The sequence below is a fragment of the Diceros bicornis genome, chromosome 5, assembly GCF_020826845.1.
Source record: "Diceros bicornis minor isolate mBicDic1 chromosome 5, mDicBic1.mat.cur, whole genome shotgun sequence".
Taxonomy (NCBI): Eukaryota; Metazoa; Chordata; class Mammalia; order Perissodactyla; family Rhinocerotidae; genus Diceros; species Diceros bicornis.
The window spans coordinates 19,135,116-19,155,287 of record NC_080744.1 but is presented as its reverse complement, the minus strand read 5'-3'; the positions used below and the strand labels follow the sequence as shown (position 1 = coordinate 19,155,287).

The window sequence follows — 20,172 nt, the reverse complement described above, 5'->3', positions numbered from 1 at the left end:
AGAGTTTGGCCCCATACAAATGAACATTGAAAGAATGAAATTAGGCTAATATGCTAAGGGAGATACACAGAAATGAGAAAAAGGTACTCCAGTTGTAATTGTGTTGCTTTAAGTATATTGTGTGTAAATATTGGTATCGGCTACCATGAGAAGTGATGAAATGTTAATATCTAAAGACGTTTAAAGATTAAATAGACTCCTTTCTACAGTAGCTCACCCACACTAAGGATTCGCCAAGGACTCACCAAAACCATCTGATTCTAATGTATTTAACCATTTAATGATTATAGAGCTAAATATACAACCTGAGGTTAAAGGTTAATAGGAAAATCTCCCCCAAAATAAAAGGAAACAATAAACACACATCTCAATGACCAGCTGTGACATTTACAGAAGTCACTTTGGTGAATTCTAGGTGCCATTTTTATGTTGTTAAAAGAAACCTCCACTAGACAGTGATTGAATTTTTAATAGGGGCAAACATTCAAAACAAAACCAGTTGATTGTTTCTCTTTTTCCCCCTTTCAAATAAGTAATGTGAGTGCGAGCTAGTGTCAACAGAGTCCGAAACAATCGTCATCTCCTGTCTCATCTATTTTGCTACCTTTTCCTGTAGAGAATATTTTTATTCTCCCTACCCCAGCAATTCGACCTCATCACTCACAGTATACTCTTCATTTTCTGCATCTGCTTTTTAACCATGTGACTCTACATTTACTAAATAACTTCCCACCACACCTGTTTTGTTGCAGTTTGGTCTTTATCAGGAGCGAATGAGAGATTATAGAGGAGAAAATTGTTTCCACTAGCTCCTCTTCCCCTAAGGGAAGAAGTCAGAAGCTGTTTGCATAATCTTCCCAAGAGTTACTAATGAGGAGATCTACAGATTGGAGGACTGAGATATGCCGCAGCAAACGTTCCAACAAACTATCACTTATAGATCCTGATAGGGATTGAGGGGTTTGAGGGGAATAGGAACATAATCAGGATTTAGATAAGAATCTCATTCTAATTCTTTGATAGGGTGTGGGTTTAATTGAGAATTTTAAATATAAAGATGGCTACCTCTGGATTCTGAAAAAGACTTCTTGGCATTTCCAAGGGCATTTAAATAGATAGCAGTGGAGTGACTCATCTGTATGTCTAATTTTACTTCAAATGTTGCAATAGATATTTAGCAGACATGATTACCATCTGTCTAGACTCATATCACAGGAAAAAAAAAAAAGGAAAATGAGCTTTTCCTGACCTAAGTGGCCTTAGATTGGAAGAAAAAAAGGACTAAGAAAAGGGAGAATATGTGAATATGCCTAAGAAAGACATTTCCAAAAGCAGAATTAACTGAACTAGGAGAGGCAAAAGAAAAACCAGGGGGAGACGCGGTCCAGGAACTCTGGACTGGCGACCAGACACACCTGTTGGAATGAAACAGACTGTAAGGAACAAAGTGACTTCTAGGAGCTGATATGAAGGCTGGATGTACAACAACTGCAATCCAGTTAAGCAGCCACATCTACAGTAGGGTTCTGCCAGACAAAGAGAGTCCGGGGGCAGGAATTCCAGCATTGGCGGCATATAAAAATGGTGATAGGCAGATAGGACCCAGACACTGGTCTGGGTTTTCAGGGTTGCTAGGACTCCATCCCTAGTTAGAAGAGAAATAATTAGAGCTCCTGACATAGAAGAATTGCAGTATAATGCAGGTTATCAATACAAGACCTTAGGCCACATCTTAGCTGAAACAGTGCAGGAACTTCACCATTGGAATTAAAGTTTAAGATAGGGTCTTGGTCATAGGAATAAGGGAAGCTAGAACTGATACACATCATTAAGGGGAACCAAGAGCAAGCTGGACATGAGGCAAATTATCTGAACTAGAACTCCTTTACTCTCCACTGATTGGGACAGAATTAATTCCATAGTTTAGAATGGATTTGTGGTTTTATGCAGAAGTTAAGTTGCTCCAGAAGCAGGAAAGTAGAGAAAGATACAAAGAGCACATTTTGTACTTTACTCATTAATGATTTATTCAATCAAACATTTATATATTTATTGAGCCTCTCCTATATTCAAGGCTCTGAGCTAACCAGGGTTCGAAGATGTGAAGGTACCAATCTAACATCAGAACATCTAAGGTATAGTTGTGAGACAGATAAACAGATAAACTTGAACTCTATGAAAAAAATACTACACCAGATTATTTTTTAAAATGTTAGGAGAATATAGGAATTTCACTAACTAATTTGGGACAAGTCAAGAAATATCCCCAAGAAAATGGCATTTGAAATGAATCGTAAAGGTTAAGTTTATTTTTTCTAACTGAAGAAATTGGAGGAAAAAGAGAAGAAACAGAGTAATTAATAACAATAAAAGCTACCACTTATTGAATAATGGTAATAGCTGTCACTTAGAGTTATATATGTCATCTTATTTAATCTTCACATCAACTCTGTGTTAAGCACCGATATCTCCACTTTACAGATGTAGATTCTGAAGCTCTAAGAAGTTAAGTCATGTACCCAGGTTCTCAGAGCTACAAGTGAAAACGCTGGATTTTAAAATTGTTTGTTTTGTTTTTCTTCAAAAACATCTGCTCTTTCCACTATACAATAATGCCTCCAACATGTCCTAGGAGGGGTGAGAAGTGAACTATGTCAGGAGCTTAGACTTCACCGGCAATGCTTTCACGGGAATTGGTGAAACTGGAGAGGCCAGATCTAGAGTGGGAAGGCCTCTGCATGAATAGGTAGGAGGAAAGGAAGAAATTAAGCTTAAGAAGAAATCTCAGGTCATAAAGTTTACTGAGATGGTAAATTATTCATCATTAGGATGATGAAACATCATTTTATGGTAAGAGCTGTAGTATTTTTGAACTAGAAAGAATTTAGAAAATTATGTTGTTCAACTCTTCAGATTTATAAGTAAAAAGACCGAAACCCGGGTCAAGGACATAAATTAGCCTGAAATTAAGGCTTCTTTAGTTCTACATGGGAGCTCTACTGAGTCTGCACTTCTCCCTTTTAGAGTAAGTGATGTAGGGCCACAGTTGGAGTGGAGAAGTGAGCACAGTAAGATGAGGGAAAGAGAAGACAGTGTGTAAGGCAATGAGTACCATGAACACGGGACTAAGAAATTAGGCAGCCAAGTACTCATTTTTCTGGTTTTCTCAACACAAATCAATTAACTAACTCCTCCAATTTTGATGGTTGAGATCCCACAGGGTGTTTGGGGCCTAGGAAGTATAAAAGAGATTTTCAGTAATTTTCATTACTTCATAATAATGGCAAACTTCATTATGAAGTTGATTTGTAAGTGACCAACACAATAACCCAGAAAAGTCAATTGCTTAAGTATATTCCTAAAACTACAGCCTTTAGTTCTAGGCTGACTTTGATAACTACAACCACTAATAAGCCTAAGAATAATTTATTCACCTATTAACCAAGGGCTTTCTCATCAAGAGGAAATTGAGCTGACTCCAAGTTGATCATAACAAAAATACCAAAAAAAAAAAAAAAAGGAAGAAAAGAAAACAACCCTCAGCTGTATCCTAACTGCAGACTTTTCATTACTGTTGACAATGAAAATGAGAGTCATAAAGAACACAGCTGGAATTTTAACTCTTAAGTTGAGATCAAAGATTTGGCAGTTAGAAAAATCATCCTTTTGACTTGTAAACAAAACAAATCTTATATGGATGTCAGAATAAATAAAGTACTTCTTTTTTAAACAGTTACTGTTTTGGCTAAACTCTACTCATCATACCTATTAAGAGATTTAAGGTAGAGAATTTATCACTCTTATTGCCATCTTAATCTCAGACACAATTATTTAAAATGAAATAAATATATACTTAGCAAACAAGGAAGATATATTACTAATTGTCCACTGGGCAGTCAATTGCCAGTTCGAGTAGCCATTTGTATAAACTCTGTCAAACACGCTGACCCAAACACGTCTCTAGCGATTTCCAACATCTGGCTTAAAAGCTTCCCTGTAATTATTTTCATTTTGCATAAGTAAAACTCACTAAACCCTGCATCTGTGATGGTGATATACAAAACATATAAATTTGAAGGGATTCATTAGATAATGCCAAAGAAAATGTACCAATGGCTCAATGCCATTTAACTCCTGCACTTTTGGTGAATTAGCCAGCAGTGAAGGCCTTTTTCTCTTCAAAAGATCATATAGATTATACGGTGCTTCTTGACTTGTTTCTGCTATAGTTTTACTGGACTGTTTAATACATAGAAGTTGACATATAGCAAGGATACAAACAAGTGAGTACTTTTTCTTGACGTCCTTGGTATCTCTGATTTTCTACAGGAAAAGACAGGTTCTTATTTTGGTACAATTTTCTTGGAAGGATACTTAAAACACATTCAACACATTGCTTTATCAAGCATTTTCCGAATTGTAATGGTGTGCAGTACAAACATACAGATTCTCAAAAGACTGCAAACAGTTGACAATCCTCAATTATAGATGCATATATTTGTGAATGGAGTATAGATATACATTTTTTCTGATATCAGGAAAACCTCTCCATTATATCATAACTTGTTCTAAACATGTTGTGTTCTAATTGTATGTTAGAATGCCACAATAAAATACTACCTGATTATACTTTGATATATTAACCTCAGTTAAATATACTCGTCCATACCAAAATGTTCAGAACTGTTTTGAGGATATGTTTATTTTCTTAGCTGTCATCTTTGGTTAGCTATTTCTCTCAACCTGTTCTAGGGAAACTGGAATAGTCTAGGTTGGATGATGTGTATTTATTAGCTTCAGAACCACATCTGTGTGCTTAGATTGGAGGAAAGGTCATAAACACAATGAATGTTGCTAGGAAACCATGCCTTTTAGTCAATTTAGTTGTGAAGATGAAAGGGTTTTTTGGTACAAAGATGGGCTCTTTGTATAATACAATGAATAATCATTTTATTTTGATATTTGACTTTATCATTTAAAAATAACACTTTTCATTAGTAGCTTTCCTATTTATTACTTACTTGGATTTCAAATGTTTGAAATTCAAGACATGAATGTAGCTTTCTATGAAAAGAAAGATTTGTTGCAATTTTCATTTAAAGAAAATAATGTTGTTGATGAAATTTAGGGATATCTAATCCTCAGAGCAAGACATATGAATCATAAAAAGATTAATAATCAAATAATAAAAGTCAAGGAACAAGTAGCTAAGTCCCTTGAAATAGCCACTAAATGGATTTTGAAAGCTCAAGTGCTATAAACAACCCTGACACTTCTTTTTGTGTTTCAAAACTACAGGACCATGATTCTGGCAACTTTTCACAAAGATTAATCTAAAAGGAAACAGACGTGTTTTACTGGTCAACAATGATAAGATGATTCTTGGACATAAATAAGTACCCTAATTCCACTGGACCGTATTAGCCCACTTAAGCACCCAATTGGAAGCTTATGTTGGCTATGCCTGTATCTACTGATTTTGAATCAAAATGTAATTTTAACCATGTAATTTTTTATTGGCACCATTTCACTAGAACATGTAGTAGCATTTGGTGGTACAAGTTGTATTGATGATGACAAATCCAGCAGGTTAGTACTGCAATAGACATCAGGTTTTTGAGTATGTGACTTACATCCCTTCTTTTTAGTAACTATTTCTCCCATTCCATTTTATTCTGGTGGCTCTGTTAATCACTTGGTCCCATCTTCCCTGCAAAAGGGTAGATATGTCACTCAGATTGGCCAATCAAGAATAATCCATGAGTCACATGTATTTGAGAAAGAGAAAGAAGGCCAGAGTGAATGGAGCATAATCAGGGATGAGGTGACAGGAAATGAGGTTGTGGAGGTAGGCAAAAGCCAGATTGTGTAGAGCCTTGTAGGCCAGAGCAAAAAAATTAGATTTTTTCTAAGAATAATGGGAAACCTGGAGTTAGGGAGGAGTGGGACATGATCTATTTATGGCTTGGAAAAGATTATACTGGCTGCTAACTCAGAAAGGATTGGAGGGTCAAGGCAGCCTTTAGGAGGCTTTTGTAGCGCTGGTGAAACATGATACTGACTTGGGATAGCTAGTAGCAATGGAAACGGACAGAAGTTGACAGACTCAAAATAACTTTTGAAGACGGAGCTAACAAGCTTTGCTGGTGGATCGGATATAGAGGATGTGGTTAAGAGCGAGATCATGGATGACTCCTAGATTATTAGCTTGAACAACAAAGTGCGGTGCTGCCATTGAATGAAATGGAAAGACTGGAGGAAAAGCAGTATTGAGGGTGCAATTAAAAGTTCTGTTTTAGGCAAATTAAATTTGAGAGTATCTCCAAGTAAAGATGTTAAGTAGGCAGTTGCCTGCGACATTTGGAAGACAGGATTAGCCAATTTTTGAGTCAATCACAAACAGTTAATATTTAAAGCCATGGGACTGAATGAGATCACCAAGAGACAAAGCATGGGAAAGAGAAGAGAAAAGGACAGCAGACTTCTTTAAACAACACACTTACCTTAAAATACAATAGGTGATTAAGAGTAATTTTGATCGTGAAATAAAATGCCTCTTTTTACACTTATTTACAAAATGATTTTTCATGCTATTCATGCACATAACATAAAACTAACATGTGCTAAGTATTCAGAGCAGTCTATTCTTACCACGGTATAGATGGGAAAATTGAGCACTGAGAGATTAGATGTCAAGATTCAAGATCCCACTGCTAGTAAGTGATGGAGTTAGGCCCAGATCAGAGACTGTTCTAACTCTAATCCCTTGCTTTTTCTGTTAACTTTGTTGGAAACTCTCACTTTCGAAGATAGAGGCCCCCAGGGCTATTACTGGGGCTATTTGCCTCTACACTAACATCCTAAGTTTACGATGCTTGAGTTCCCATGTCTAATTAGTTTTCTCTCCTAGCCTTTGTTCTCTAATGTCACTTCTTGCAGCAACCTGCCTCAGAGAGTTTCTCCCTCTAGTGATCTACCATTATTATGCTATGAGCTGTGAAAATAGATAATCAAGACCTAGAATTATTATAAACATAATAAGTTAAAACAGTCTTCGAGAGACTCTTGTTAGTTATATGCCGTGACCTTAGTCATTGTCTTGAAACATATATCATGACTATTCAGTGCCTTTCACTTATTTATTATCTCATTATTTTCTTTTTTTTTTTTTAATTTTTTGTTTATTGCAGTAACATTGGCTTATAACATTGTAAAAATTTCAGGTGTGCATCATTGTACTTCTATTTCTGCATAGATTACATCATGTTCACCACCAAAACACTAATTACAACCCCTCACCACACACATGTACCGAATTATCCCTTTCACCCTCCTCCCTCCCCCCTTCCCCTCTGCTAACCACCAATCCAATCTCTGTCCCCATGTGTTTGTTTATTGTTGTTATTATCTACTACTTAATGAAGGAAATCATACGGTATTTGACCTTCTCCCTCTGACTTATTTCACTTTGCATTATACCCTCAATGTCCATCCATGTTGTCACAAATGGCTGGATTTCATCGTTTCTTATGGCTGAGTAGTATTCCATTGTGTATATATACCACAGCTTCTTTATCCATTCGTCCCTTGATGGGCACTTAGATTGCTTCCAAGTCTTGGCTATTGTGAATAACGCTGCAATGAACACAGGGGTGCATGTAACTTTGCAAATTGGTGTTTTCAAGTTCTTTGGGTAAATACCCAACAGTGGAATAGCTGGATCATATGATAGTTCTATCCTTGATTTTTTGAGAATCTCCATACTGTTTTCCACAGTGGCTGCACCAGTTTGCACTCCCACCAGCAGTGTATGAGAGTTCCCTTCTCTCCACATCCTCTCCAACACATGTTGTTTCCTGTCTTGTTAATTATAGCCATTCTGACGGGCGTGAGGTGATATCTTATTGTAGTTTTGATTTGCATTTCCCTGATAGTTAGTGATTTTGAACATCTTTTCATGTGTCTGTTGGCCATCTGTATATCTTCTTTGGAGAAATGTTGGTTCAGGTCTTTTGCCCATTTTTTAATTGGGTTGGTAGTTTTTTTGTTGTTGAGATGCATGAGTACTTTATATATTTTGGAGATTAAGCCCTTATCAGAAGTATGGTTTGCAAATATCTTCTCCCAATTGTTAGGTTGTCTTTTCGTTTTGTTGATGGTTTCCTTTGCTGTGCAGAAGCTGTTTAGTTTGATGTAGTCCCATTTGTTTATTTTTTCTATTGTTTCTCTTGCCTGGTCACATGTGGTGTTTGAAAAGATGTTGCTAAGACCGATGTGGAAGAGCGTACTGCCTATGTTTTCTTCTAGAAGTTTCACAGTTTCAGGTCTTACATTCAAGTCTTTAATCCATTTGGAGTTAATTTTTGTGTATGGTGTAAGGTAAGGGTCTACTTTCAGTTTTTTGCATGTGGCTATCCAGTTTTCCCAACACCATTTGTTGAAGAGACTTTCTTTTCCCCATTGTATGTTCTTGACTCCTTTGTCAAAGATTAGCTGTCCATAGATGTGTGGGTTTATTTCTGGGCTTTCGATTCTATTCCATTGATCTGTGTGTCTGTTTTTGTGCCAGTACCATGCTGTTTTGGTTACTATAGCTTTGTAGTATATTTTGAAATCAGAAAGTGTGATACCTCCAGCTTTGTTCTTTTTTCTCAGGATTCCTTTAGCTATTCGGGGTCTTTTGTTGTTCCATATAAATTTTAGGATTCTTTGTTCTATTTCTGTGAAAAATGTTGTTGGAACTTTGATAGGGATTGCATTGAATCTATAGATGGCTTTAGGAAGTATGGACATCTTAACTATGTTAATTCTTCCAATCCAAGAGCACGGAATATCTTTCCATTTCTTTGTGTCTTCTTCAATTTCTTTCAGAAATGTTTTATAGTTTTCGGTGTACAGATCTTTCACCTCTTTGGTTAAGTTTATTCCTAGGTATTTTATTCTTTTTGTTGCAATTGTAAATGGGATGGTATTCTTAATTTCTCTTTCTGCTACTTCGTTGTTAGTGTGCAGAAATGCATCTGATTTTTGTATGTTGATTTTGTATCCTGCAACTTTACCATATTCGTTTATTACTTCTAAAAGTTTTCTGGTGGATTCTTTAGGGTTTTCTATATATAAAATCATGTCATCTGCAAATAGTGAGAGTTTCACTTCTTCCTTTCCAATTTGGATTCCTTTTATTTCTTTCTCTTGCCTGATTGCTCTGGCTAGGACTTCCAGTACTATGTTAAATAGGAGTGGTGACAGTGGGCATCCTTGTCTGGTTCCTGTTCTTAGAGGGATAGCTTTCAGTTTTTCACCATTGAGGATGATATTAGCTGTGGGTTTCTCATATATGGTCTTTATTATGTTGAGGTACTTTCCTTCTATACCCATTTTATTCAGAGTTTTTATCATAAATGGATGCTGTATCTTGTCAAATGCCTTCTCTGCATCTATTGAGATGATCATGTGATTTTTGTTCTTCATTTTATTAATGTGGTGTATTACCTTGATTGATTTGCAAATGTTAAACCATTCCTGCATACCTGGAATAAATCCCACTTGATCATGGTGTATAATCTTTTTAATGTGTTGTTGTATGCGATTTGCTAGTATTTTGTTGAGGATTTTTGCATCAATGTTCATCAGTGATATTGGCCTGTAATTTTCTTTTTTTTGTGTTGTCCTTGTCTGGTTTTGGTATCAGGGTAATGTCAGCTTCGTAGAATGAGTTAGGGAGCTTCCCCCCCTCCTCAATTTTCTGGAAGAGTTTGAGAAGGATAGGTATTAAGTCTTCTTTGAATGTTTGGTAGAATTCACCAGGGAAGCCGTCTGGTCCTGGACTTTTATTTTTGGGGAGGTTTGTGATTACTGTTTCGATCTCCTTACTGGTGATTGGTCTATTCAAATTCTCTACTTCTTCTTGATCCAGTTTTGGAAGGTTGTATGATTCTAAGAATTTATCCATTTCTTCCAGATTGTCGAATTGGTTGGCATATAGCTTTTCATAGTATTCTCTTATAATCTTTTGTATTTCTGAGGTGTCTGTTGTAACCTCTCCTCTTTCATTTCTGATTTTACTTATTTGTGCCTTCTCTCTTTTTTTCTTGGTGAGTCTAGCTAAAGGTTTGTCAATTTTGTTGATCTTTTCAAAGAACCATCTCTTGGTTTTATTAATTTTTTCTATTGTTTTTTTGGTCTCTATTTCATTAATTTCTCCTCTGATTTTTATTATTTCCCTTCTTCTACTGATTTTGGGCTTGGTTTGTTCTTCTTTTTGAAGTTCCTTTAGGTGCATTGTTAGATAGTTTATTTGAGATTTTTCTTGTTTGTTGAGATAGGCCTGTATCGCTATAAACTTCCCTCTTAGAACCGCTTTTGCTGTATCCCTTAAATTCTGGCATGTCGTATTTTCATTTTCATTTGTCTCCAGGTATTTTTTGATTTCTTCTTTGATTTCTTCATTAACCCAGTCGTTGTTCAGTAGCATTTTGTTTAATCTCCACGTATTTGTGGCTCTTCTGATTTTCTTCCTATAGTTGATTTCTAGTTTCACACCGTTGTGGTCAGAAAAGATGCTTGGTATTATTTCAATCTTCTTAAATTTATGGAGACTTGTTTTGTGGCCTAATATGTGATCAGTCCTGGAGAATGTTCCATGTGCATTTGAAAAGAACGTGTATTCTTCGATTTTTGGGTGGAATGCTCTGTATATATCTACTAGGTCCATCCGTTCTAGTGTGTCGTTTAAGGCCAATGTATCCTTATTGATCTTCTGTTTGGATGATCTATCCGTTGCTGTAAGTGGAGTGTTAAAGTCCCCTACTATTATTGTGTTACTGTCTATTTCTGTTTTTATGTCTGTTAATAATTGCTTTATATATTTAGGTGCACCTACATTGGGTGCGTAGATATTCACAAGTGTTATATTCTCTTGTTGGATTGTTCCCTTGATCATTATGTAATGCCCTTCTTTGTCTCTTTTTACAGTTTTTGTTTTAAAGTCTATTTTGTCTGATATGAGTACTGCTACCCCAGCTTTCTTTTCATTGCCATTTGCATGGAGTATCTTTTTCCATCCCTTCACTTTTAGTTTGTGAGTGTCTTTAGGTCTGAAGTGTGTCTCTTGTATGCAGCATATATATGGGTCTTGTTTTTTTATCCAGTCAGCCACCCTATGCCTTTTAATTGGAGCATTTAGTCCATTGACGTTTAAAGTAGCTATTGATAAGTATGTACTTACTGCCATTTTTTAACTTTTTTTTTTTTCTCAGTGTTTTAGTAGTCCTTCTCTGTTCCTTTCTTCTTCTATACAGAATTGATGGTCACTTTAGTTTGACCTCTGTCTGAAAGCTGTACTCTTTAACTCCCCTCCTCCCTCCTTTTATGTTTTTGATATCATATCTAACCTCTTTTTTGTGCATTTGTATCCATTACGTTTTAATCATGGAACTGGATAATTTTTCCTATTTGTGGTCTTCTTTTTTCCCCTTAAATCAGTCCCTTTAACATTTCTTGTAGCACTGGTTTCTTGGTGACAAACTCCTTTAATTTTTGCTTATCTGGGAAATTTTTGATCTCTCCTTCCATTTTGAGTGATAACCTTGCTGAGTAGAGTATTCTTGGCTGTAAGTTTTTTCCTTTTAGCACTTTAAATATATCATGCCATTCTCTTCTAGCCTGTAAGGTTTCTGCTGAGAAGTCAGCTGATAGCCTTATGGGGTTTCCTTTGTATGTAACTTGACATTCTCTTGTGGCTTTTAGGATTCTCTCCTTATCTTTAATTCTGGACATTTTGATTATGATGTGTCTTGGTGTGGGCCTCTTTGGGTTTATCTTGTTTGGGGCTCTCTGTGCTTCCTGTACCTGGATGTCTGTTTCCTTCCTTAAGTTAGGGAAGTTTTCATCTATTATTTCTTGAAATAGATTCTCTGCCCCCTTGTCTCGCTCTTCTCCTTCCAGAACACCTATAACATGGATGTTAGTGCGCTTGATGTTGTCCCAGAGGTCCCTTAGACTGTCCTCACTCTTTTTAATTCTTTTCTCTTTTACCTGTTCACCTTGGGTAATTTCTTCTAGTCTTTCTTCCAGCTCACAGATCCGTTCTTCTGTATCCTCTACTCTGCTTTTGAGTCCCTCTAATGAATTTTTCATTTCCAGTATTGTATTCTTCATTTCTGATTGGTTCTTTTTTATATCTTCCATTTCTTTGTTGACATTCTCATTGAGTTCATCTATTCTTCTCCCCCAGATCAGTGAGCACCCTTACCACTCAGTTTGAAGTCTCTGTCGGGTAGGTTGCTCATTTCTGTTTCACTTAGTTCCTTTTCTGGGGTTTTGTCCTGTTCCCTTACTTGGAATGTATTCTTTTGCCTCCTCATTTTGCCTCTTTCCCTGTGCTTGTGTCTGCCTATTAGGTAGTCAGCTACGTCTCCTGCTCTTGGATAGGTGACCTTATGTAAGTGATGCCTTAGGAGGTTTCCAGTGTGCTTCCCTCAGTTCTCAATGTTCCAGGGGTGACCCCTATGTGGGCTACATGTGTCCTTCTGTTGTGGCCTGTTAGCTCTCCCTGTAGGCGCCCAGGGAGGCTTAGTTATGCTCCTGGCCAGCTGTTGTAATGCTCAGCTGCTTGTAGTTGTTGTGGGCCCTTCAGTCTCTTTATCGAGTGTGGGGAGCCCCAGCACAGTTGGCTGTAAGTTCTAATACCACATTTGTGTTGCAGTATTTCTTTTAAGTGAGTAGGCCCCCAGCATGGCAGGTTGTTAGGCTCAGGGCCTTACAATTGCTGTAAGCCTCTAGCCTATTAGGTCTCTTGTCAGCTCTCTGAGGATTGCAGCTGGGTGGGGCTGGCCTCAGGCACAGGAGCACTCAATCGTTTCAGGCTTTGGAAGGTGGGGCAAACCTCCTATGTGGGTCTTTGAGAAGCACAAGTCTTCTGCAGCTGACAAGCCCTGCCGCCCACGGGTCCACACACACAGTCAACACAGTCCTGCCCCATGTGAGGGCCCCGACCTCCCCAAGCGGACCCAGTCTCTCCACGGCGGGAGCCCCACACACTCCGCCACCACCCCACACTCTCCACCCACTCCTTGTGCACACCCTGCCCCGCTCAAGTAGGCTCAGTTGCCAGGCTGCAGAGAATCCAGTCACCAATCTACGCAGGCCCACAAGTTGCCTGAGGGCTTGTTGTTGGGTGGGGCCAGTCTCTAGGGTGGGCTGCCTGCCCTGGCTGAGCTGGATTAAATCGGTGCTCTAGTGGGTGGGGTAGACCCTGGGCTAGCAGGCCTCAGGGAGAACTGCAATGTCGTCTGTGTCAGCACGCTCACACCAGGCCACAACAATGGCCACCCCCAATGTCCCAGTCCCTGGAGAGGTCTCACCCCTCACCGAGATGCACTCAGGGCCTATTAGGTGAGTCTCTTGTCACCAAAGCACTGTGCACCTTTCTTGTGATTTTAGGATGCTTTCTGGAACGGGTGAGTTTGTGCGCGGGCCCTTTAAGAGCCAGTTTTAGTGTCTTTGTGAACCGGGTTTTCTGGGGGTGCTCCCCAATGCTTTAGTAGCAGGCACAGCCAGATATTATGCCGCTGGTGTCGACTGTGCTGGGTCCACAATATGCCCACAGCGGGGGCGCTCCCGGCTCAGGGCCCCGCGCCTCCAGGGAGGCTGCGCACCTGTGAGCTGCTCCCGGCGGCCGTGGAGCTGGCGGCTTGTGAAGGCGGCGTTTTTCCTCTCCGGAAGGGAGTCTCTGCCTCTTCCACCCCAGTTAGGATTGTCCGTTGTTGCAGGAGTTCCTCTTATGCAGTTTTCAGTTCTGTCTCAGGGGTAATTTTTCCACGAGTAGTTGTAAATTGGCTGTGTCCACGGGAGGAGGTGAGTTCCGAGTCTGCCCACGCCGCCATCTTGACTCCTCTCCTCTCATTATTTTCATTATTATTTTTGCACTTGTGTTATGAACTGATTAGCTTGCCAAATAGAAGACTTTTGATGGCTAGTGCAATTTTTAACACTCATGCATTTTTTCTTGGACCATATACTGCACTAGCTCACATTAATAAGACTCCCAAAGATACCTTTCATTCCCAATTTCTGGGATATCTGTTCTAAAATGTCAAAGGGAAGTTTTGCTTGTTCTTTGATTGTTCTTTTGATTGTTCTTGACAATCCTAAGCTAGCCCTTTGTTAAGAAGGCTACATTAAAAAAAAAAATCACTCTATTTGTGTGTGAATAGGGTCTTCTAGGAAGCAAGGAATTCTCTATCCATTCAGCTTGGGTGTTTTGGGGGCTAGTCACTACTCCTGCCCCCTTGATCCTTCTTGAAGCTGATCTTCAGGTTCCTGTGCTTTTTCTTTTGGCAGAAGGAGTTCTGTGCTCCCACCATTGTATTCCTCTCATCCCTCATGCAGTCTAGATCACCACTATGTTTGAACGTTGTTGATGGCCAGAGCACAATATCTTCTCTTACCAAACAGACCCCAGAGTCCTGGGTTTGCCAGATGCTTCCTCAAGCAATCACCAAGGAATTTCACTTTTATTCTTTTCATAGTAGGGAGTTATTAAAAGAATTTTAGCAGAGAAGTGGCGTAGTTGTGAACAGACTGTGTTGGCAGCAATGTAAATGATGGTTTTGAAGGGATGTTGATGGAGGTGAGTAGAACCACTACAAGGCAAAGTTTCCAATGAGAGTTGAAAAGGGTATGAACTACCCAATAACACTCAGGATAGATAGGAGAGGATATATTTTAGGATATTTAGAAGGTAAAGTAATGTAGGACTTGTCTATTCATTGGAATGTGGGATGAAGGATAGGGGATAATTAAAATGACTTGTTCGTTACTGACTTGACCCAGTATTGGGTCACGTCACGAAATGTGGTAGAGACATGAGGGTAGAGATGGGGAGATAATGGGTTCTGTCTCAGGCTGGTTTAGTTTGAAGTGGGTCTGAAATTTTGGAGAGAGTTCTGGGGGCCAAAAAAGAAATTTGGGAACTTCAGATATAAGTGGTCATTAACACCATCTCAATCAATGAGATTACCCAGAGAAACTATTTCAAATAAGAAAGGAGAGGATGGAAGACTCACAGAAAGTCCTTTAGGAGGTAGTTAGAGACAGATTTCACAAGCAATAGATATTGAGGAGAACCAGGAGAGTTGGGGTCATACCTGCTAAAAGAAGAAAAAAGTACGGGAGAGAGTGACCGCTAGTGCTGAAAGGCTTAGAGACGTAGGACAGACGAGGATTGAAAATTATCCACTGAGTTTGGCAACCAAGAGGCCAGTCTTCTTAGGGAGATTACTATCTGTGGGATGGTGAGGAAAGAAATCCAATTAAGAAAGTTGTGGAGCAAATATGACTTAAGGGTTGAAGAGAGAAAGGCTAGACTGTTTTAAACACTGGTCAGTAAAGGAAAGGAGAGAGACAGGCTATGGTTACAGTGGGAATAGAGTTTAAAAATAGTTTAGTCAGTTTTTTTTTTAACTTCTAGGTAGAAGATGCTTAACCTTGCCTGTGTGCTATAGGATAAAAGGCAGTAGTAAGGTGAAATTTAGGATGCAGAAGAGTGATAGAGTGGAAGTTTCCAAGGGGACAGGAGGGTCGGGATCAGCTATTTATAAAGAGGAATGGCCTTGTCTAGAGGAAAGGATATTTTATCCATGGAGACCAGAGGGAAGTGAGTAAAGATGGGTAAAACAGACATAGCTGTGGGGTGAGAAATGAGAGATTTTAACTTTGATGGCAGAAACTTTCTTAATAGGAGAAGTAGGAGGTGAGGTCAAGACCAACCAACAATTTTGGGTATCCCACTGTTGCCAAGGTACCCAGGTATGGTACATCTTAGATTATAAATACAAATAATTGTTTTTAAATGATGAACGCTAAAATAATCAACTTTTGCCTTTTTTAATGTGCTAAACTACCACAAGTATAGAGTATTATGTATCAGATCTTATCCACCATTTCTGCAGAGCATTACCAGTGTTGATTATATTCGCAGTTAAGTTATAGGCTAGTGAAGTTATCTTATTGCAAGATCTCTGCATTATTAATCAACTGATAGAAGTTTCCACCTTTGATTGCATCTGTTTTTAAGTTAAGATTAGCCAAGAGTCATACAATTTAAGAAATAAATTTACCCTGGTTTTATTTTAACCATTATTCAAATCAAATAACTAAAAGAGGTACCCATAAAAGTAATTTTTTCTTGTAAGTTTTAGTCATATGAATTATGATTGCAATATATATTCCAATTAGAATTTGTCAGTTATGGGCTGCAATTCAATTCTTTTAGGAGTTGCCCATCTAACTAATATCTGTAGAGCTGCTCACAAATTAGAAAACCAGAAGCCATAAATTCTAATCTCACCTCTACTACATGCAAAACAAAAAAAAAACCTTTCTGAACAACCCAGAGAAGTCTTGAAGCTATTGTTGTTATACATTGCTATGCGCAAAAAAACAGATATTTCTCTATAAAGATATCAATTGAGAGGCTGTCTGGTATTGTGGCTAAAGTAGACACTATAATGTTAAAAAGATCTGGAATCAGGTGATCATTCTACCACCTACAGATGCATGACCTCGGCTTCCTCCTTCATAAAATGAGATTGACAAGAGTGCTTACCTCAGGGTCGCTGTGAAAAGAGAAGATCATTCATGTAAAATGTTGATGATGATAGCTGACATAGTAAGAACTCAAGTAAATAATAGTATAATTTACTAACTACCACAATAAAATAATATAAATATTCCTGCATAGAGTGAATCACCTTATATACTCACTGTCTCAATGAAAATAGAACTTATTATTCAAACTTCTAGTCACTCACTTCCAAACCAAAATAAGAAAGAAGGTACAATCTTCCAAAAATTCAGGATGAACTCTATGAAAAGTCTTTTGATCCTGATCTATAGAAATGTACTTTTTTTAATGACAATGAATGGGGACTACTGCAAAGATTAGGATGTTCTACAGGAATTGGTAAAAATGCTGTGTGTGTGTGTGTTTGTGTGTGATTAAAATAGAGAGAGAGAAAGAGAGAATTTATGCCAGTGTAGAATTTACATTAAAATATTACAGGAGATATATGTTAATGAGGAAAAAATATGCACAATTGTGTTTATGAGAGATCAGTATTAGTAATAATCTTAAATAATTTTATGAATTATCTGTAATCAGATTTTCATCTGATATCCAATGACCTTTTCATTGCATACATATCACTTTTATGACACAATATAAACTCTTATTGATTAGTCTTAACCAATTTGGATAATATGCCTATGAAAAGAAATGTATATGTATAGGTATAGTTCTAGTATCTAGACCTACCATACCCTAGAACACTCACTAGCATTTCCAGGCAGAAATTTCAGTAAACACAAGCATTTCTGCAGCCAGGTGTTTAAAGTGCGTGATATAAGAAACCTTGGCAGTAGCTGAAGCTCTGTCCTGTGGTCTTTGGCCTTATAAACCAATGATATAATCCGAGAGATCAAAACCACCAGGAAACAGGTATTCTTCTCTGTCCTGTGCAATTCTGTATCCTTGTACATAGAACAATTCCTAGCCCATAAAAGGGGCTCATTAAACAAGTTTTTGATAAATGAATGATTCCAGACCCTCACTATAGCCTACGAAGAGAGAGGGGTTGGTGGGAGGTGGGCAGTATCAAGGCAGATTCCCCAGTCCTGCAAGAACAGTCACTAGACAGCAGGGGCTGGTTTTAAGGGGCAGTGAGAGCACAGAAACATTGGCTAAATTCTTTAAAAAGGGTGGGGGAGCAGTTAGGGAAAAATGTAATATTGAGTTTTAGGTTTAGAAAACACAAATGAATATAGCTCCAGAAAGACACCAAACAGTAGTATCAGTCCACAGAGGAAATTAAAAAGAAAACAAAACGGAAGAAACAGGAAACACAGAAAACTAATGAGCAGTTTTAAATATGTACCTCTTTGCCAGGTGCTGACCTGAGAGTATTACCACTCTTTAGGTTCTCACAACCACAGTACGAGGTGGCTACCTTCATTTTACAGATTAAGAAACTGAGGCATAGAAAGCTTGTACAAGATGACATAATTAGGAAGCGGGGAAGCCAGGGTTTGACCCTAGGTCGCTGGCTCGAGGATGTACGTTTTGTCTCACGTGTCTACCTCACACACAAAAGGTCTGCATGGTCACTGGCAATGTGTCCCTCATAAAGAACTCAGTCAGTGGAATGCATCACCACTTGGTGTGTCACTGTGCTCTCTGCCATTAAGTTGCTGATGGCCAGACAAAATGGTAGTGTCTCTGTCAGTTTCCTCATCAATAAAATTAGTATTGTCCAGACCTATCCAGACCGCTTTGCTTGGATATTGTGTGAAAATAACCAATCAATGATCGTAAAATGCTTTGAAAACATGGAGTGCTGGATCCAAGTTCAATATTATTATACGAGTTTACAGGGTGATAGCACAGTCGTAAAGGTCAAAGCTATTTCGAACTGCATACAGAAAGGCATGCTGATGTAGAATAGAGAACAAATCGTTGTCTTTATAAGAAGGGGACTAGGAACTGGGGATATTTTAATGGAAATATTTCTCATATTTGTAGGCGCTTAAGAAACCCCAAAACAAAAAAATTAATTGGAAGACATAATAAATGTAAAGGGAGAAGACATAACTTCATTGCACCAAGCATTAAGGGATGACAATGATCAGATTAGGATGAGGAACTAAAGATATTGATCTAGTTAAGTGAAAACCCAGGCTAAATAAACTAACAAACTACGAATATTTGAAATGTGTAAATAAAAAAGTGAAATTTAGTCTGAGAGTTAAAGGAATGACTAAAAAAAGAAAAGAAAAGAGAGGAAGAAGGAAGGAAGGAAGGAAGGGAGGGAGGGAGGGAGGGAGAGAAAACAAGGAAAGAAAAGAAAGAGAAAGAAAGTCATCGTACTTAAGCCATATAAGAACAAATATTTACTGAAACAATTCTAGTTTGATTTGATCCATTTTAAAGATTATGAAGCACTGACCAATCAATCCAGCTGCAGAATCAGCATCGATCATGTCAAAGGCTAGCAGGAATTGCCGTGCACGGTTCAGGTCATCCAGAGCCTTAAACTGATGCAAATGGTCCCCACATCCAGACTAGCTCATAGGATAAGTAAAGACTTGCCATTTGAAATAATGAAAGAAAGTCTGGAAAAGGATCCTGAAATTGTAGGATAACAAAGGATCTCTATTCCAGCAGAGCCAACTTGTTAGACCACTTCCATCTACTTTATGATGGAAACAGGTGAAACGATTTTGTGAAACAGGTACTATGTCAAACATTTGAAAATTCAGGGCTCTGGAGCAGTGGTTCTCAACCTCAGTGTCTTACTCAACACGCGGAGGTATCCCAACAAATGCAAGGAGGTCGGTGAGATGGTTGCTACTAGTAAAGCCAATAGCAAAGATTTTTTGAGCACTTAAATGCCAGGCTCTTTATATGAGATAATTCATCTTATCCTCAAAACAGCTTTATGAGATAGTCACTCTCATTATCCCATTTTCACAGATGGAGAAACTGAGGCATGGGGGAGTTAAATACCTGTTCAAAGTCTCAGCCAGAAGTGAAAGAGCCAGGAGTTTAAAGATCAAACTTTATCTACTATTAATTTGTGAATAATTTAACTTAAAAATAGAGATGATTTAAGATCAGTTCTCTAAGAAGAGCATTTTGAGAGTAGAATGGTGGTTGTCAGAGGCTGGGGGTGGGAGAAGGGGAGATGTTGATAAAAGGGTACAAACTTTCAGTTATAAGATGAATAAGTTCTGGAAACCGAAAGAACAGCGTGGTGACTATACTGTTAACTAACCTTATTGTGGTAATCATTTTGCAATATATATGTGTACTAAATCATCACGTTGTACACCTTAAACTTACACAATGTTATCTATGTCAATTATATTTCAATAAAACTGGAAAAAAAATCAGTTCAAAATAATAATAATACAAATATATTGTATACTTGAAATTTGCTAAGAAAGCTCTCAGATGTTCCCATTACAAAAACCAAGTAACTGTGTGAGGTGATAGATGTGTGACTTAGTTTGATTGGGGTAATTATTTTACACAATGCATACATATATCAAAATATCACATTGCATACCTTAAAAATATACAATTTATACTTGCCAAAAAAATAAACAAAAATA

The 20,172-nt window shown here is 38.0% G+C and overlaps 1 long non-coding RNA gene across 1 annotated transcript in view; it reads left to right on the top strand.

The window, feature by feature from the left end:
- Nucleotides 1-13,296: 13,296 nt before the first annotated feature.
- The window catches only part of LOC131405705 (uncharacterized), a 52,167-nt gene continuing 45,291 nt past the window's right edge, over nucleotides 13,297-20,172 (top strand). Inside the window, exon 1 of the long non-coding RNA XR_009220019.1 lies at nucleotides 13,297-13,395. This is a non-coding gene — a long non-coding RNA (uncharacterized LOC131405705). The remainder of the gene's footprint in view (nucleotides 13,396-20,172) is intronic.